This window comes from Myotis brandtii, unplaced genomic scaffold, assembly GCF_000412655.1.
Source record: "Myotis brandtii unplaced genomic scaffold, ASM41265v1 scaffold332, whole genome shotgun sequence".
NCBI classification, from domain to species: Eukaryota; Metazoa; Chordata; class Mammalia; order Chiroptera; family Vespertilionidae; genus Myotis; species Myotis brandtii.
The window spans coordinates 1433401-1449642 of NW_005362797.1; the positions used below are offsets into that span (position 1 = coordinate 1433401).

Consider the following 16242-nt stretch of genomic DNA (forward strand, 5'->3'; position numbering starts at 1 on the left):
TGCCTAACATGAGAAATAAAGCATGGAGGGCTTTAACTTCAACATGAGATGGGCCAAGCGCTGGCTCCATTTAAGGAAAACCTTCCACGTTGCTCTCAGCGTCTCGCACACGAGGGAAAGACTTGTCCAGCTCTCTCTGTGTCTGAAATGCAAAGCAATTTTTCCTCTGAGCGGAGAAAGAGGAGTCCTGCAATATTTATAGCACAGTGCTTTGCCACCTACCAATAGCAATCTGGTTGGTCTTCACCTGTTTAGCATGGTTTTTTGTATTGTTGTTTTTTTTAAATATATTTTTGTTGATTTCAGAGAGAGGAAGGGATGGGGAGAGATAGAAACATCAATGATGAAAGAGAATCATTGAGCAGCTGCCTCCTGCACGCCCCCTAGTGGAGATTGAGCCTGCAACCTGGGCATGTGCCCTTGACCGGAATCGAACCCCGGATCCTTCATTCACAGGCTGATGCTCTATCCACTGAGCAAACTAGCGAGGGCTAGCATGGTTTTTTAATACACATTTCTGTACCTAGTAAATAGCCATTCTTTCGGTTCTCTGTGCAAGAGTCCTTGTAGAGGTGTGTGTGTGTGTGCGCGTGTGTGTGTGTGTGTGTGTGTGTGTGTGTGTGTGTGAGAGAGAGAGAGATCAATCAACATGTAAAAACCAACACCAACCAAAGGAAGGGTCAAGTCTAAAATGACATCCCATGTAAGTCTCAGCTGCTCGGCACTCCCACCAACCAGATCCCTGTCCCCTCTCTGTGGAGGGTGTGGACAAAATACTGCTTTGAGACCAAGCCACAAGGGGGTCCTTCCTGGTAAGGTGCCTGACAGACAGAGTCCGCCTCTCTCTTCCTGGGAGGGGCACCTGGCTTGTCTTGAGATGGTCCTAATCCCATCCTTCTAATTTTCTTGAGGAGATGATAAAAGGTAATGTCAGTTTGGCCTGAAGAGGTTCAGCCCAAACAGTGATCACGGAGTACCCCATTTACTTCAATCCAAAGAATCACAAGGCATTCATAACAAAAGCTCTCCAAGGCTTCCTCCGTGCCGGGCACCATGCCAAGGGCTTTCCCTGCATTATTCATGTTATCCTCCAGGACACAGGTGCTGTCATCCTCTTTTACAGATGAGGACACTAAGGCTTAAGGAGATGAAGTCATTGCCAGCGGGTTGACAATTGGTGCTCGCCATGGTGAAATGAAAAGTTAAGACCCCACATCTTTCAGCCTGCAGAGCCCACCCTCTTAATCACTACACTCTCCTATCTATTTACTAGAGGCTCGGTGCACGAATTCGTGCTCAGGTGGGGTCCCTCGGCCTGGCCGGTGATCGGGGCCGTCTCGCCCAGTCCCGATTGGAACTATGGGGGCCGGCCGGCCAGGAAGGGACCACGGGAGGGCTCCAGAGCGTGTCCAGCCCTCTGGCCCAGTCCCGGTCAGCCAGACCCCAGCAGCAAGCTAACCTACCAGCCGGAGCATCTGCCCCCTGATGGTCAGTGCACGTCATAGCGACTGGTCGAGCGGTCACTGAACAGTCGACCAATGGGTCAAACACTTAGCATATTACGCTTTTATTATAAAGGATGCTCCCCAAGACTCATTTCCAAAATCGCAGATGAAATTTGCTGCTTACAATCTACCTCTTGGGCATCTTTGTCAGTTTTTTGGGTTTATTTGTGTATTGTTGTTTTTTACTTGATTTGAGAGAGAGAGAGGGAGAAATTTGTTGTTCCACTTATATATGCATTCATTAGTTTATTCCTGCATGTGCCCTGACTGGGAATCAAACCTGCAACCATGGTGTATCAGGACAACGCTCTAACCAACTGAGCTACCCAGCCAGGATTATGTTTGGTTTTTACTTAGCATTTTTCAAATGGGCCAATAACTGTAGACACCCTCTCTACTCCCACAGGCTCAGCTCCAGATGCTCACACAGAAATGGACACCATTCACTGAAGGGACAAACATATCTACAAAATACCCAAATACCCAGGGCAATGGGCACACACCAGCACTCTGCTCCTGTCTGAAATGTAAAACACAAAGATTTGGGGGGTGAGGGGAACTCCTGACAGTTGGCAACTCCAGAGGCCAGGCCTGAACTCCAAGCCTGTCCCCACCACCTCCCATCTAGACAGACCCTCTGGAGGAACAGGCAGCTACAAAGGTGCCCACAGAACAATCTACTCTGTCTCCAATCCTCACCCCACTCTCCCCCAACCCAACAAAGAAACCCTTTCTCAATCCTACAGCCACAGGGACAAAGATCTATGGTTTCATTTCAAGTTAATGCCTCCAAAGCGCAAACATCGGACTAGAAAACAATTTCAAACTATTTCTTTCACACTTTGCCCACAGAGTTAGCTGGTTGTCTGCCAGTTCGGAAACACCATTGACCACCACACTAGAACTATTTTCCAAAAACTTTATTATAGAGAATTAGGTCAGGGCCCAGATCAACCTTGGCCAACTCGATAAATATGTTAAAAAATTTGCCACAGTGAAATATACCGACTGCACTACTAATGTGATTAACTTTTTCCCTAAATATAGTGGACAGGAGGAGAAAACTCCCCTATGAAGGCAGCCCAGTGCCCCAGGGGTGCTCCGGGGTCTTCCCACAGCCCGTGCGCTGGCCATGGAGAGGAGACAGGCTCCCCCAGCTCACCGCCACCTCCAGCACCCATGTCATCTTCACGCCCATGGCACAACCAAACCCATGTGGGTACCAAGGCCAAGGAGTCCGTTCCCTCGTGACCCACCCCCCAGATGCTTCCTTGAAAGATTTCCTCGTCTCAAGACTAGCCAAAGGCTCCGTAAAAAGTGGACGAAGCAGAAAGCTGAGGTCTGTGGTTTCATTCCCGAGAAACCCTCAGCTGTCCACAGGGATCGGATTCCGCTGCCTTTCCGAGTCCCCCTCTGGCTTCTGCCCACACCAGCTCCCTGAGACACCACATCAAACCACTCTCAGCGTCTTGGCGACACCAGCAGCACAGCAGAACCTCTAAAGGTTATGATAAGAAAAATAAGCCCAGCTCAGACCTTCCGGCCACATGCGCTGTCCGAGCGGGTTTTATTCGCCTGTCCGTGGCTCCTCCCTCACATCCTCCATTGCTCATTTTTCTAGATCAAAATCTACAACTCACGGGCAGGCAGAAAGGCACGCAGGCTGACTGCCCTGACATCATTTGATCTCAACAGAGTTATCTGTTCACTAATTCCATTCTTAGCTTGACAACACTGGCCAGCAAAGGTTTGTTTCTTCACTACAAAAACCAAATACTATAAAAAGGAAAAGAAAATCTGAAAGGTTACCCGTAGGAAGGACTTTACTGATGGTGTCGGACAAAGCCCTAATTTAATGAGGCGGTTGAGGCCCAGGGAAGTGACTTAGGACCCCATATCAGAATGTGTTGGTAGTTTCCTCTCCAGTGTCTACTCTTCTCCTCTCCCTTCCCAACACCCCCTCCACACACACACACTCAGCATTTCTCAGCCTTGTGGTGTGGGTGGAAGTGACCCCATGGCCAGCTCCAGAGGCCCTGGACTGGTGCTGGTCCAGCTAGGACTTCGTGCACCAGCCGACACATTTCCTCTGTTGTTTAGACACCGGATTGGCTTTTCTGTCACTTGCAACCCGAAGCATCCCAACAGATGCCCACAGAGAGTTACTGGCAGATCCAACTTCTTAACTGCCTACCCAGGGGAGTCTGCCAGAGTAGTCTTTAACAGTCCAAAACAGAGAAAACCATGTTTCAACAAATTTAGTGGCTGGACTTGATAAGAATAAAAAGATTTGGGTGAAAAATATGAAATTAAATATGATCATTGTGCACTTTAAAAGTGTGGCTTAATGTGTCAAAGTGGCTATAGTAGCAGAGTATTCTTGCCCTGGCAGGTGTGGCTCAGTTGGTTGGAGCACCATCCTGTACACCAAAAGGTGGCAGGTTCAATTCCCTGTCAGGGCACATTCCCAGGTTGCAGGTTTGATCCCTGTTTGGGGTGCATGTGGGAGGCAATTGATCAGTGTTTCTCACATTGATGTTTCTATCTCTCTTTCCCTCAAATCAGTAAAAAAAAAAAAAAAAATTAAGAGAGTATTATTGATGAATGGGATTTAACTATAGAATCCAATGCTAATGGGTCTGTTTAGAACATGACTCACACTTAGGTCTCAGAGCTTGACCAGCAACTGAAGGAACAATGTCCCAGCTTTATGTCCCCAGGTGCTTCAGCCCCAGACTGGGTGGTGATAAGGGGTGAAGACGGTCATAATGGCCACGGTTACTGCCTGCACTGCCATGATAAAGAAACAGGCCCCAGGAGGAGGTGCGTTGCCCCCAGGACAGCCCACCAAGACTGAATGGGAATCCAGCCCCTCCCAGGAATGTGACTAAACCAACCTGGACTTTCCTTATCACCACAAGTGAGGTAATCTGCCTGATAAGACCCCTGCCTGCTCCCAAAGGCGCCCTGGCCTAAAACAATCCTTCCTTTTCTTTTGCTAGTAACTTTCTGCCTATAAAAAATCTTCCACTTTGTACAGCTTCTGGGAGCTCCCTTCTGTTGCTAGATGGGGTGCTGCCCAATTCATGAATCGTTTAATAAAGCCAATGAGACCTTCAAATGTACTCCACTGAATTTTGTGTGTTTGTTTAGCAGTAGTTATTTCATGAAGACGCGGAGCTGTGTTTTATCTGCTTTATGTCCTCAAGTGCTTCCAAAGAGCCATGTGAGCTAGGTTTGACCAAAGTAGTTAACAAAGGATATTGAATGACCGACTTGCACAAATTTAACTAATTTAAGATGATATCTACTGTCAATGAGAATACATTCTTTAGCAATACTAAAAGTATAAAATTAAAAAGACGAGTGTCAATACATACAATAAAATATGGCCCAGTTAATGTTTATTGAGTACTCACAGGAAAACTTGCCATGAAATACTGAAGCATAAACCTCAGTCCCCTCCCTCACACAGGCCCTTTCCACGGCCCTGGGAAGGACCCCAGAAATGTGTTGAATGAGCACCTTCAATATTTAGATTAGACACTGAACACACACAAAAAAAACACCTTAACATGCCCTGACCCTTATATGAAAGAAACTTGAGAAAGGCTTCCCCAAATTTGACAATCCTAAAAATACACATGACATTATCAATAACCAGTTATGAAGCTAAAAAATTTTTCCTAAACTATCAGAAATAAAAAAGAAATCCCAACCAATCATACTAGAAGAATAAGTGCATTATCTTGCTATTCTCTCGAGAGAAAATGGCATTCCACAATCACTGTCACATGAAGAAATGAGCAAAGAGTACACAGCCCAAAAAATGTAGGGGAATAGTAATGCAGACATACACGAAACAGCTGATTAATAATAATATTCGGTTATTTTGGGGGGGGGGATTTTGTGATGCTTGGGATGCCGGCTTTTTAATGACACACTGTTTTCTTTCATCATTTGAAACAAATGCTTACTGCTACACTTCATTTTCTATTTGCAATTTCTTTTCTTAAAGACTCCCTCCCCCAAACTAAATTGGCTTCAGGCCACACAAAGCTGGCACCCACCGCTGGTGTGCCAGACTCCTCGCTCTTCGTGGACTATCTGTCTGCCAACAGCAGTGTGAGGCAGGTACTACTGTCCCCATTGTACAGGTGAGGGATCTGGGCCTCAAGTGTTCTGAGACAACCTGCCAGAGGTGACCCAGCTAGCAAGTGCAGAGCTGGCCCTGAGCTCAGCAGCTTGATCCAAAGGGCTCCCAGCCAGGGTCCCATCCTGCCTTACCAGCCCTGCTTCTGGGCCTGCCCACAGCAGTAAAGGAAGGGCCACCCGCTCCCTGAGTGTGCCTTCCTGGTCTCCGGCTGCTGCATCAGCTTCCGGGAAGGGCTGGGAGAAGGGGCATCTCAAACCCACCCACAGGGGAGGGGAGGGGGGCGAGCCCTTCCTCAGTTCCTGCAGAGCTGAGGGTTCCACCGAGGCTCACCTTTCAGGTCCACATGTCCAAGCCTCGGTGAGGAATGAACGCTGGCTGCTTTAGGGAGGAACTCGGGGAGAGAGGACTGGGCACCAGTCTGACAGGAGAACAGGACGCCTTGAATTCAATGTGAGAGCACAGCTCTCTTCCCTCCGCAATCCAGTCCCACCCCCGGCTCAGCCATCCCTCCCCTCAATTCAGAACTACTGTGTCGTCCACTTGACGGCAGAAGGCTCCGTGTGAGGGAACTCTGTGGACTCAATTTTGTGTCTGATGAAGTGGGCCCCTCCTCCGGGGGCCCTCCTGAACCCTCTTCCATCCGTCCTCCCGGCACACAGGACTGGACCTGCTCTATTCTGGTGCCACACATTTTATGCTGTAAATGACGAAATTGCAAGGTGATAGGTGACTTACCTTCTTGGAGCAGTGAGCAGCCCAGCCAAGAGGAGCCTAGGGAACCAGTGGGACCAAAGGCCTTTGACTTTACCGTGAACACAGTCCCGGGTGATTACCAGTGCTGCTCGCTCTGAATCAACCCGCAGCCTCCGCTCTGCCCCAGGCGTCCCTCAGCCAAAGCAGAAAAGGCCTCCCATCCAGATGGGAGTATAGATATGCAAAGTTCCAGAGAGAGGCCGCCCAGTTCCCACTGAGTTGAAGACGGCGTTAACATATGTAAAGAACTAAAGCTTCCCCTTGAAGCAGGGGTGGGGGGTGGAGGTGGGCAGGGGCCAGGATGCTGGAGGCTCCTACAAATTCCACAAAGGTGAAACCTCTTCCAAGTGCTCTGGCAGCATTGACCTTGGCCTTGAGGTTGGGTGGGGTCTCAGCAACAATGGCATGTGTTACACAGGCGGTATGACCGGTTGACTTTTCCAAGGGCACTCAACAGTCAAACCATCCAACCTTCCCTCCCCCACTCCAAGCTCACCAAACCACTTCCAGGCAGTAATATTCCTCACTGTAAATTAATGCCTGTGCTTTCTGATTTGCTACACCTGTCCTGTGAGATTAGTTAACAAACAGGTGGACCCTAGGGAAACAGGTCTGCTCCTCTGAGCAGAAAGTGATGTCCCCCGGGGAGTTCTTCATCTCAATAATGCTGTTGGCTATCAAGACCCACTGGGACACCCCTATCTTCTGAGCAAACTAAACAGCAGAGTCCTGCCCAGCAGATGGTTAAGTGCTAGAAATCTTTGCCAAATAAGTAGATGAATGAGGGACCCATCGGTCTGCTATAAAAAACAATAAATGCATTAGAAAGAATACACTCACACTTTTGACTGCCACACCATCCACTGAAAAGATAGATGAGAGGCTGGACGTCAGCACTGTTAGCCCCCCAGGCTGTGTGCAGCCCTGGTCAAGCTGTGGGAAAAGGGCAAGTCATGTGACCTGTTGGTGCCTTGCTGTCCTCACCTGTACAATGGGGGTGTAATCTACTTATTTCATAGGGCTGCTAGGAGGATTAATAATAAATTGGCACATGTAGAGTACCATAGGTTAAATGTTTACTATCCTATATAATATGCAAGTTAACACTCACACCGTCACAAGATGGCTGCACCCACAGCGGAGGTGGGGTTCCCGTAACACAAGATGGCTGTGTCCACAGCGGAGGTGGGGTTCCCGTAATAAGCCATAATGAGCGATCAGCAGGGACCTGAGGCTGCATGGCACCAGGCCGGGGGACCTGACCGACGGGGCTTGATGGGGGACCTCAGGCCGCACCCCCTGCCTGACGGGGCTTGACGGGGGACCTCAAAGCGCGCCCCCCAGCCCCAGCCCAGGGACCTGAGGCCCCGTCCCCAAACCACAGCACTGGGCCAGGGGACCTGAGGGTGCACCAGGGGACCTGAGGCTGCGCCCCCTGCCCGGTGCTGGGCCAGGGGACCTGAGGCTGCACCCCCCTCTACCCCACCCAGCAGGGCTTGACGGAGGTGTGGCAGGCTGGGTCTGGGTCTCATGCGATTTCAAGGCACGCGCGATGGGTGGGGACTTGACTCTGGGTCCCACAGTGTGCCCCAGACTCTGACAGGAGGAAGATTTTCATATACATTTTACTAATTTTCTTTCATCCCTGACATTTCTATTATAGAGAAAGGGCAAATACTAATATTAAAATATTTCCTCTAATTAATTCCCTTTTGATGTGCATGAATTTTGTGCACCGGGCGACTAGTCATTATATAAAATCTAAAGAGATTTACAATAGAACAAGAGTTGAGAGCCAAATGAAAGAATTATGTACTCATTATTTACATTAATTTTGCCTATAACTGGTCTAATTTCTCCTAAGCAGAACAATTAAAGCTTTCCTTCTTTCTTTCTTTATATAGCAGTTTAAACTATAATAAAACAAACAAAAACAAACAAACAAAAAACACTGAACTAAGATCCTGGAATTAATTAGGATTTCTTGATAGTTTCCACAACTCCTTGAAGACCCTGAAAAATTTTTCTGGTCTTGATCCAGATCCCGACCCTGAGCTGTCTCTGTTGAAAGAGCAAACAGCTCTGGCTCTGGGAACGGGGAACTGGAATAAACTTGCCCGACCTTAATGACAAGACACTCAGATTCCAGCCCCGTTCTAGGAAACAGCCCTGAAAGAATGTGAACATTCCTGGCAGGAGTGAGGGTTGGGGGTCAAACACATGGATAATTTGTTTTTTGAGACATTTTGGTTTTCAAACCTACCTGTTCCCTGGGGGACAGGTATCGCCTCTCTTGTAACACATCCCTAGGAAGCACCTCCATGCAGAGGAACCCCATCACTCCCAGCCCTCTGCACCCATGGAAATGCTCAGTGCTGCGGACAAGGACACCACCAGGGAGCTCGATGTAACGCATTTGTCACAATTCTGACTTTTCTGGAGGTCCACATTCAGATGTGAGAAATGGGACAGCCTGCGGGTTGCAGGCAGACTTTGGCCGTGATGGAACATTCTAGCTGTGCGGGGGTGATGTTGCAACTCTGCCTCTCAATGGTAGAGGAGACACCAGGCTGGTTACTGCCTGAGTGCTCTGCAGCCTTCTTGGAGACCAATGCCCACATCCATGGGACGACGGCTGTCTACTGCAGACTCCGTACACAATTGCTTAAACATCCACAACCTCCCACATTCATCTTGAATAGCCACTCTTCCCAGACGTGGATGTAATTGATGCATTAGCCTATATCCAACAGCAGGGTCTGCTCAAACTGAAAATTCCTATGGCTAACATGACTTTCCAACCCAACATCAGGAACAGAGAGAAAGAAACCTTCTAACATAGGGGATCAGCAAATTACAACCTGCAGGCCAAGTCCAGCCTGCTGCCTGCCTGTTTTATAAATAAAGTTTTATTGGAACACAGCCACACCCATTAGTTTATGGACTGCTCCTGGCTGCTTTCCCACTATAAAGGTAGAGATGAGCAGTTGCAAAGAAACCATCAAAGCCCGAAAAGTTTAAAATATCTACTATCTGGCTCTTCAGAGAAAAGAAGAGGATGAGAAAAGGCACCAGAATATTTACGGAAGTTCCTGATGGCCTCTGACTCCTCGTTTAATAGCAGAAGGAAATGGGTTCAAGGGCTGTTTCTACCAGTGGCTTGGCTCTGCAAAGTCGGGCCAGTATTGTCACCTCTCTGCTTCCATTTCATTCATAAAACAGGATTAGTCATGGCTGGTGAATGCATGACAAATAATTAGCTAATACCCCATATGCATTTTGAACACAAGACAGGAAGAATTGGCTGTTTGTTTTCTGAGGGTAAGAGGTCCTCTCTCTGGTAGAGCAGTATTTTATGGCTGGAACAAGAAGCACTCCTCTCTAAGACAGCTGTACAGTAAATACTGTTTTCATTTGGTGCTTACCAAGGAGCCCCTATGATAAGCAATGCACTGATCTTGTCATAGCCCCACATGACATGGGACTGCGATAGTATGTGATAAGGGAAATCCCAAACTGCCCTTTTCCAAGTGGACATTCTCCTACGAGAAGGCCTGTAGGCAGCCGCCATGGCGTCCAGCTGGAATGGCATGATCTTGAAGCCCCACTTCCTCAAGGACTGGCAGTGGTATTGTCACATGGTTTAGTCCTATTGTCACATGGTCTGTCTCTGTGGTCAGCAGACCCAAGGCTTTATTCCTAAGATTATTTGATGCTGACCAGAACCTCATTGTCCTGAGGGCTTAATGCTTAATGCACGAAGGATCTGCAGACACAAGGCCTGGCAAACCAAAGTGCCACATCACCGCACACCCTGCATCTGGACCCATCTTGGAGGAGTTAAGCGTGGCCAGCATCCAAAACAGTGGCCCAGGCCATTGGGACCTCAGTGGATGTGTTGGTAGTGATGTTAGACCTCGGTCCTTGAGTTCAGCTAAGAAAGAATTCAGAGCCAAGAACTCTAGTGAAAGAGGTTTATATAGCCCTTTTAGAAATAAAGTCACAGAGGCAGAGACATGAGCCGGCTGGGCGGCGTGAACTCAGGAAACAAGTTACTGAGGCCAAAGGAGATCCCTTGGAACTTGGGAGAAAGAAAGGAATATGCACTTCAGGAAAGGAGGGTTGAAAGGTGCAAGTGTGATCTAGAGAGAGAGCACGCTGAGTCCCTTGCCTTAAGGGTTTTTAATCTGTTTTCTAAAGGTGGGAATTTTAGGGGAGGTCTCGGGAGAGGAACTCAATAGAACATCCATCAGCTTTCCAGGTGTGTCCTTTCAGGGTCGTGGTCTCTACTGACTGGTCAGGTCAGCACTAGGGCAGTGGGTCATTAGTCATTGCATCTGGCCCTGATGTCAGCCATAGCATCACTTCCTCTGGTTTTGCTGCTTTTCTGGGCCTGGACCTGAGACACAACTGAGGCCTAGATGTTATCTCTAGTTTGACCAAATGTCTGTCTCTGTGGTCAGCAGACCCAAGGCTTTATTCCTAAGATTATTTGATGCTGACCAGAACCTCATTGCCCTGCGGGCTTAATGCTTAAGGGAGTGGGGAGGGTGGTGCAAGGGCTTGTCTGAGTCCTTTGAGGCTATTCTCCAGCTCCTTGTTCCTCCTCTCAGGGTGTCTAAACTGCATGACTAAGGACATGCTAGGGGAGGAAAGGTCACCTGGGGGTGAGATCCTGTCCTATAATAGTTGTTTTCTCTAGTTTTTGCTCATTGCCAGTCACTCAAGACTTTCTGCCCTGATGACATTCCATACCTGGCCTATCGTCCCTGCTCTGCTCATACCTGCCTAACTGCCTATTCTATCAGATCCGAGGAGGAGGAGCAAGTCCACCAAGTCCCTGAAGGCCAACATGCCGCGGCTGAGGAGTGATGCTCTCCCCAGGAAGCCCTCCAGCGCCCAAGAAGGGAGAGAGCTCTGCTGAAGAACTCATGTTGGCCACTCCACTGACAGGACCAGTCATGCCCATACAGAATGTCTACACGAAGGAGAAGGCCGGGTCACGGCAGAGGAGGAGGAGAACTTTGAGGCGTTCGCTACTCTTCGCATGGCCTTGGCCAATGCTCGGCTCTTTGGCATCCAAGCAAAAAGAGCCAATGAAGCTTCAGAACAGGATGTTGAAAAGAAAAAATAAAGTGCTATTGGCGCTTTGTGATCTTAAAAAAGGAGAAGAAAAGAAATCCCAAACTGGGATATGCCTGAATGAATGGGTAGGAGTCAGAAAAGGGAAACATTCCCATTTGTTCTTTATTTCACAGAAAAATACCCAGAGTGAGAAAAGTCAAGGACATATTCAAAGAGCCATGGTATAGACCAGTTCATTGGACGGAAGATGGAAAGGTAAAGTTGAAGCCAGATTAAGAAGGAATCTGAAATCCAAACCCACACGTTTAGATTTTATCCGAGACCAGTGGTCAGCAAACTCATTAGTCAACAGAGCCAAATATCAACAGTACTTCTTCAAAATAGACTTGCCCAGGCCGAAAACCGGCTTCTGCGCATGGACCACGAAGTTTCAATCGCACTGTACGCGCGCCCACACGTGGTTATTTTGTGGAAGAGCCACACTCAAGGGACCAAAGAGCCACATGTGGCTCTCGAGTTGCAGTTTGCCGACCATGATCCTAGACAATGGGGAGCCATTGGATATTCTAGGGAAGGTAGGTAGAAAGATTAATCTGGCCATAGTAAATAAGATAAATCAGAAGAAACTGAACTATAGAGGAAATGATCTTGAAACCCAGGAAACAGTATTTATCATATTGAGACAGTCTTTGGGTGGAGAAAAGAAACAATTCCTTGTCCTCATTTTAACTTCAATTTTCCTGTCTATGTGTCCCCGGTATCTCCTCTATGTTTTGTCATCTTTCAATACCTGCTAAATAAGAAAAGCTGCAACCCAGCAAGGAAAGTATTTCAAGGAAAAAAAGTCAAGTCTTGGTGTAAGCTATTACTCTTTGGGGAGCTATAGGTATGTAAGGTATAATAGTGGCCTTTGATTTGAAACCACCAGTAGGAGATAAGGTTATTATAATGAGCAAGAGGGTGGCTGCTCCCCACCCCCCACCACCAATTTCATCATTTAAACCTCCCAGGAAAGGTAGCTAAGAGTAGCTTTCTCTGCATCGGGTTTCATCAGAGATAAGATTCTGCCCATTCTAAGCTTCTGCATTCCTCAGGTTCTCAATGATCAGCCACTTGAGGCATTACTACACCCTCACACACACCCCTGGCTTGAGACATCTGTTTTATGGTTACAGTAGAGCTTGCCTTTTGAAGTGGGAGGCAGTACTGAGCAGAGGTGAAAATGTTGCTTCAGAGCAGACCAACTGGGGTGTGAATCCCAGCCTCCTCTACCCAGGGGGCCTGCTCAGGGTACCTGCCTTTGAGCTCAAGGTCCCCACCTGTAAAATGAGGTTGAAGAGTACCTACTTCAGGGGTGTCGTGAGCGTGACTAAGAGAATGTCTACAAAATGCTCTTTACACTGTACCTGGTGCCCAAATAAGGCTCAATCAATGGAGCTGCCATCATTTGTTTTCTTGGGGTGCAGTGACACTGGGCTGAGTTAGTCCAACTTCTTTTTTTAGCCAGGTGAGAGGCACTCCCTTAATTTAATTTTCATATGCTTAACACAGAAACTCCTTTCCCCATTTGAGTACATCACCAGATTCCTAGAGGACCTGAGCCCCAGAGATCCAAAGTGCCCAGGGGTTGGGGCTTCAGCAGCCTGGCTGCTGTCCTGTCTCTGGAGACAGCTCGCAGCCTGCTAGCCCTGACACACACACACACACACATCTGTGTCTTCAGAGGAGACAAGAAGTGGAGATCTCGACCTCAGAGTAGAGGCCTCCGATGCCTTGCCCTGCCATTTCGAGGAGATTCAGGATGGTTCTCTGACTCACTCAAAATCTCACCACCTGTTTAAAGAAGAGTTGGATCTAGAACCCAGATCTGCTCATTTCATTTTCTCTCTTTCCTCAAAGTCACATTTTTAAAAATTCTAAAAATCATATGGTCTCCTGTGGGAAACTTGGAAACGAGGGAAAAGTAAAAAGGGGGGAAAGGCATGTACCTAACCCCCTTGCCCAAGGCTTCTACACCTCCATTAACACTTCAGACTGTCTTCCAGGGTTTCTTCATTCCTATAACGAAAACGAGGTCTCACACTGTAAACACACTTTGTACTTCCCAATGTAGGAGATCTGTTTCCACAACAAATTTTGACCTTCAGGGGGACTGAGACCATGTCAGCCTTGATATCACACCTACTATGTGCCAGGCACACAGTAGGCGCTCAAAAATAGTTGTGGAGTGAGTGAATGCCTGCATGACATTATGTGATATAGCCAATGACTTCGCCATCCTCATTCTGTTGGATATTTAAGTTGTCCTCAGCATTCTGCTAATACAAAAACAATGTTAGACAAACAGCCTTATTCATACATCTTGAATGTAGCTCTATGTCCTTATGATGAACTCTTAAAAGAGTAATAACTGGGTCAGAGCACTCACACTGTAAGGCCTTGAATTCCTGCTACCAAATTGCTCTCCAGAAAAGTAATTCTAGTTTACATCCTCCACCAGTGATGCAGGAGAGTGAAAAGCACAGGTTTTCTCCATGGAGTGAGTATGTGAGTTAAGGGGAAATTGTAGAATCTCTCAGTGGGTGTTGTAATGAAGAACTGAGGGCTGGACTTGAAGGGCACTCAGTATCTAGCAACCCCACAGCACAGAGTGTCTCTGCACATTCACCAGTGTCATCTGACAGCCTCTCGATTGAACACTAACGCAGGGTACCTGACATTGCTACAAGAATTATCGATTCCCTACCATCCAAATAAATATGTGCCATCCTAGGAAACAGACCCACTCCCCTAGGACGCAGCACAAAAAAGCCAACCTTTCCATATAAACAGCGGCCCACACCGCATGTGGGTCCCTGGCACCAAGTCTGGTTTGCTTGAACTTGTCTATAAATATCTGCAGTTCAAAGTAAATGTCCACAGTGGTTTCTAAATGTCCTCTTGCGTGCACGCATGCGTGAAAGACACCCTGTGAACCTCAAAAATGCATTTTTAATATTAGTTTCTTAGAAAAAGTTTAGTCCTTCCTCATGTAAAGTCAGCAAAATAAATTCCAAATGAATACATCTATCAATGGATTGTTCTCCCTCAAGGTCAAGGAGGTCATCTGTGAAAATGGAAAGAGCTGTGTAGGTCCTGATCCAGAAAGCCCCAAGCCCACACTCCCTGGGGCCAGTGGTCACTCAAAAGCATTTCATCAAGGAAGAGGCTCCAACATCCACCTGTGCCTTCCCTCCTTGTACCCCGCCCCCATACTGTGTACCAAGAAAGACACTCCTAATAGGAGATGATGATGACCTTGATTCTCCAGCCCCACTGACCCTCCAGTCCTTCTCGTCTCTCTTCGCACAGTGCTAAGTTGTCTGCTCAGGGTAATCTCTAGCTTACCTCCCAAACCTTTTTTGCGACAGAGCAAAAGATGAATAATTATCTCTGTTTTCTACATAAGAAAGCCTGGATTCAAATCCCAACCCTGTCCCAGAATCGCTGCATCCACATTACCTTCTGTGTCTCCACTTCTCCACCTTCAAATGGGGTGATTTCTACATCTCTCTTGGGTGTTTTGCAAGAAATTTACAAGAAACTGCAGCATAGAAATCTTTCATGCGTTCTGAGAGGCAAAGCATCTCTCTAAATTCAATGTATTCCTTTGTTAGGACCTCTGCTTTCCTGACTAATCCAAAACACTGCTCTTCCACCCAAATCGTCCGCACACCATAATCTCCGATGGTAATGTTATCAGGATATCTCCTTGAAAAAAATCCATATACCTCTTCACAACCAATTAGCATTAGCTACTTTCCCCTTATGGCCTTTTCCTATAAGCACACACATACACACTCACACAATATGGACTCCAAAGTCTTTTCTTTGACTCCAACTACAAGACTCCGGTCCTCCACAGACAAAAATCTCAGAGCCCGAGTTCACATTTATCCACGAAATAACTAGTTCAGCACGCCACACCGCAAGTCAATCAGAGGACTGAGGAGTAAACACCGAGTTCCGAATCCATGTTTCCAGTTTTCTTGTGATATGAACAAGAATGAATTTATTTGAGAAGAAAATGCCAAGGTGACATTTGGAGCTGCCACGTCTGTGGGGGCAGGAGACCAACACAGAGGACATTTTGCATTCTCTTCTGCAGCAGTGGCCTTGCCAGGTCCGCAACCCCACAGGCACACGATTCAGCCAACTCACCCTTGGGGTCTGACATCCATGCCCATGGATATCTGCTTCCTTCAGCAACTACAAGGGAATTTGCCATCAGGAGGCCTCTCAGGGAGGTGGGCTCATGGGGAGAGCCAGAAAGCCTGCCTCTAAAGCAGTGGTTCTCAACCTTCTGGCCCTTTAAATACAGTTCCTCATGTTGTGACCCAACCATAAAATTATTTTCGTTGCTACTTCATAACTGTAATGTTGTTACTGTTATGAATCGTAATGTAAATATCTGATATGCAGGATGGTCTTAGGCGACCCCTGTGAAAGGGTTGTTCAACTGCCAAAGGGGTCGCGACGCACAGGTCGAGAACCGCTGCAAAGAAACCCATTTGACTATAGAGTAAGATTTCTTGAGTTAAAGGGAAATAGACCAAGGGGGTCAGTGTGAAAGTGGGGGGGTAGGAGGGAGAGCAGAAGACCAACACTAGGGCACGCCTGCCACTAGAGCAGTGGTTCTCAACCTTCCTAATGCCGCGACCCTTTAATACAGTTCCTCATGTTGTGATGACCCCCAATCATAAA

The 16242-nt window shown here is 47.5% G+C and overlaps 1 protein-coding gene and 1 pseudogene across 5 annotated transcripts in view; one reads left to right on the forward strand and one right to left on the reverse strand.

Moving 5' to 3' along the window:
* The window catches only part of FOXN3 (forkhead box N3), a 377361-nt gene that overhangs the window by 241578 nt on the left and 119541 nt on the right, over positions 1–16242 (reverse strand). The gene's annotated exons all lie outside the window — the stretch shown is intronic.
* On the forward strand, positions 9984–11570 carry LOC102258339 (annotated as a pseudogene).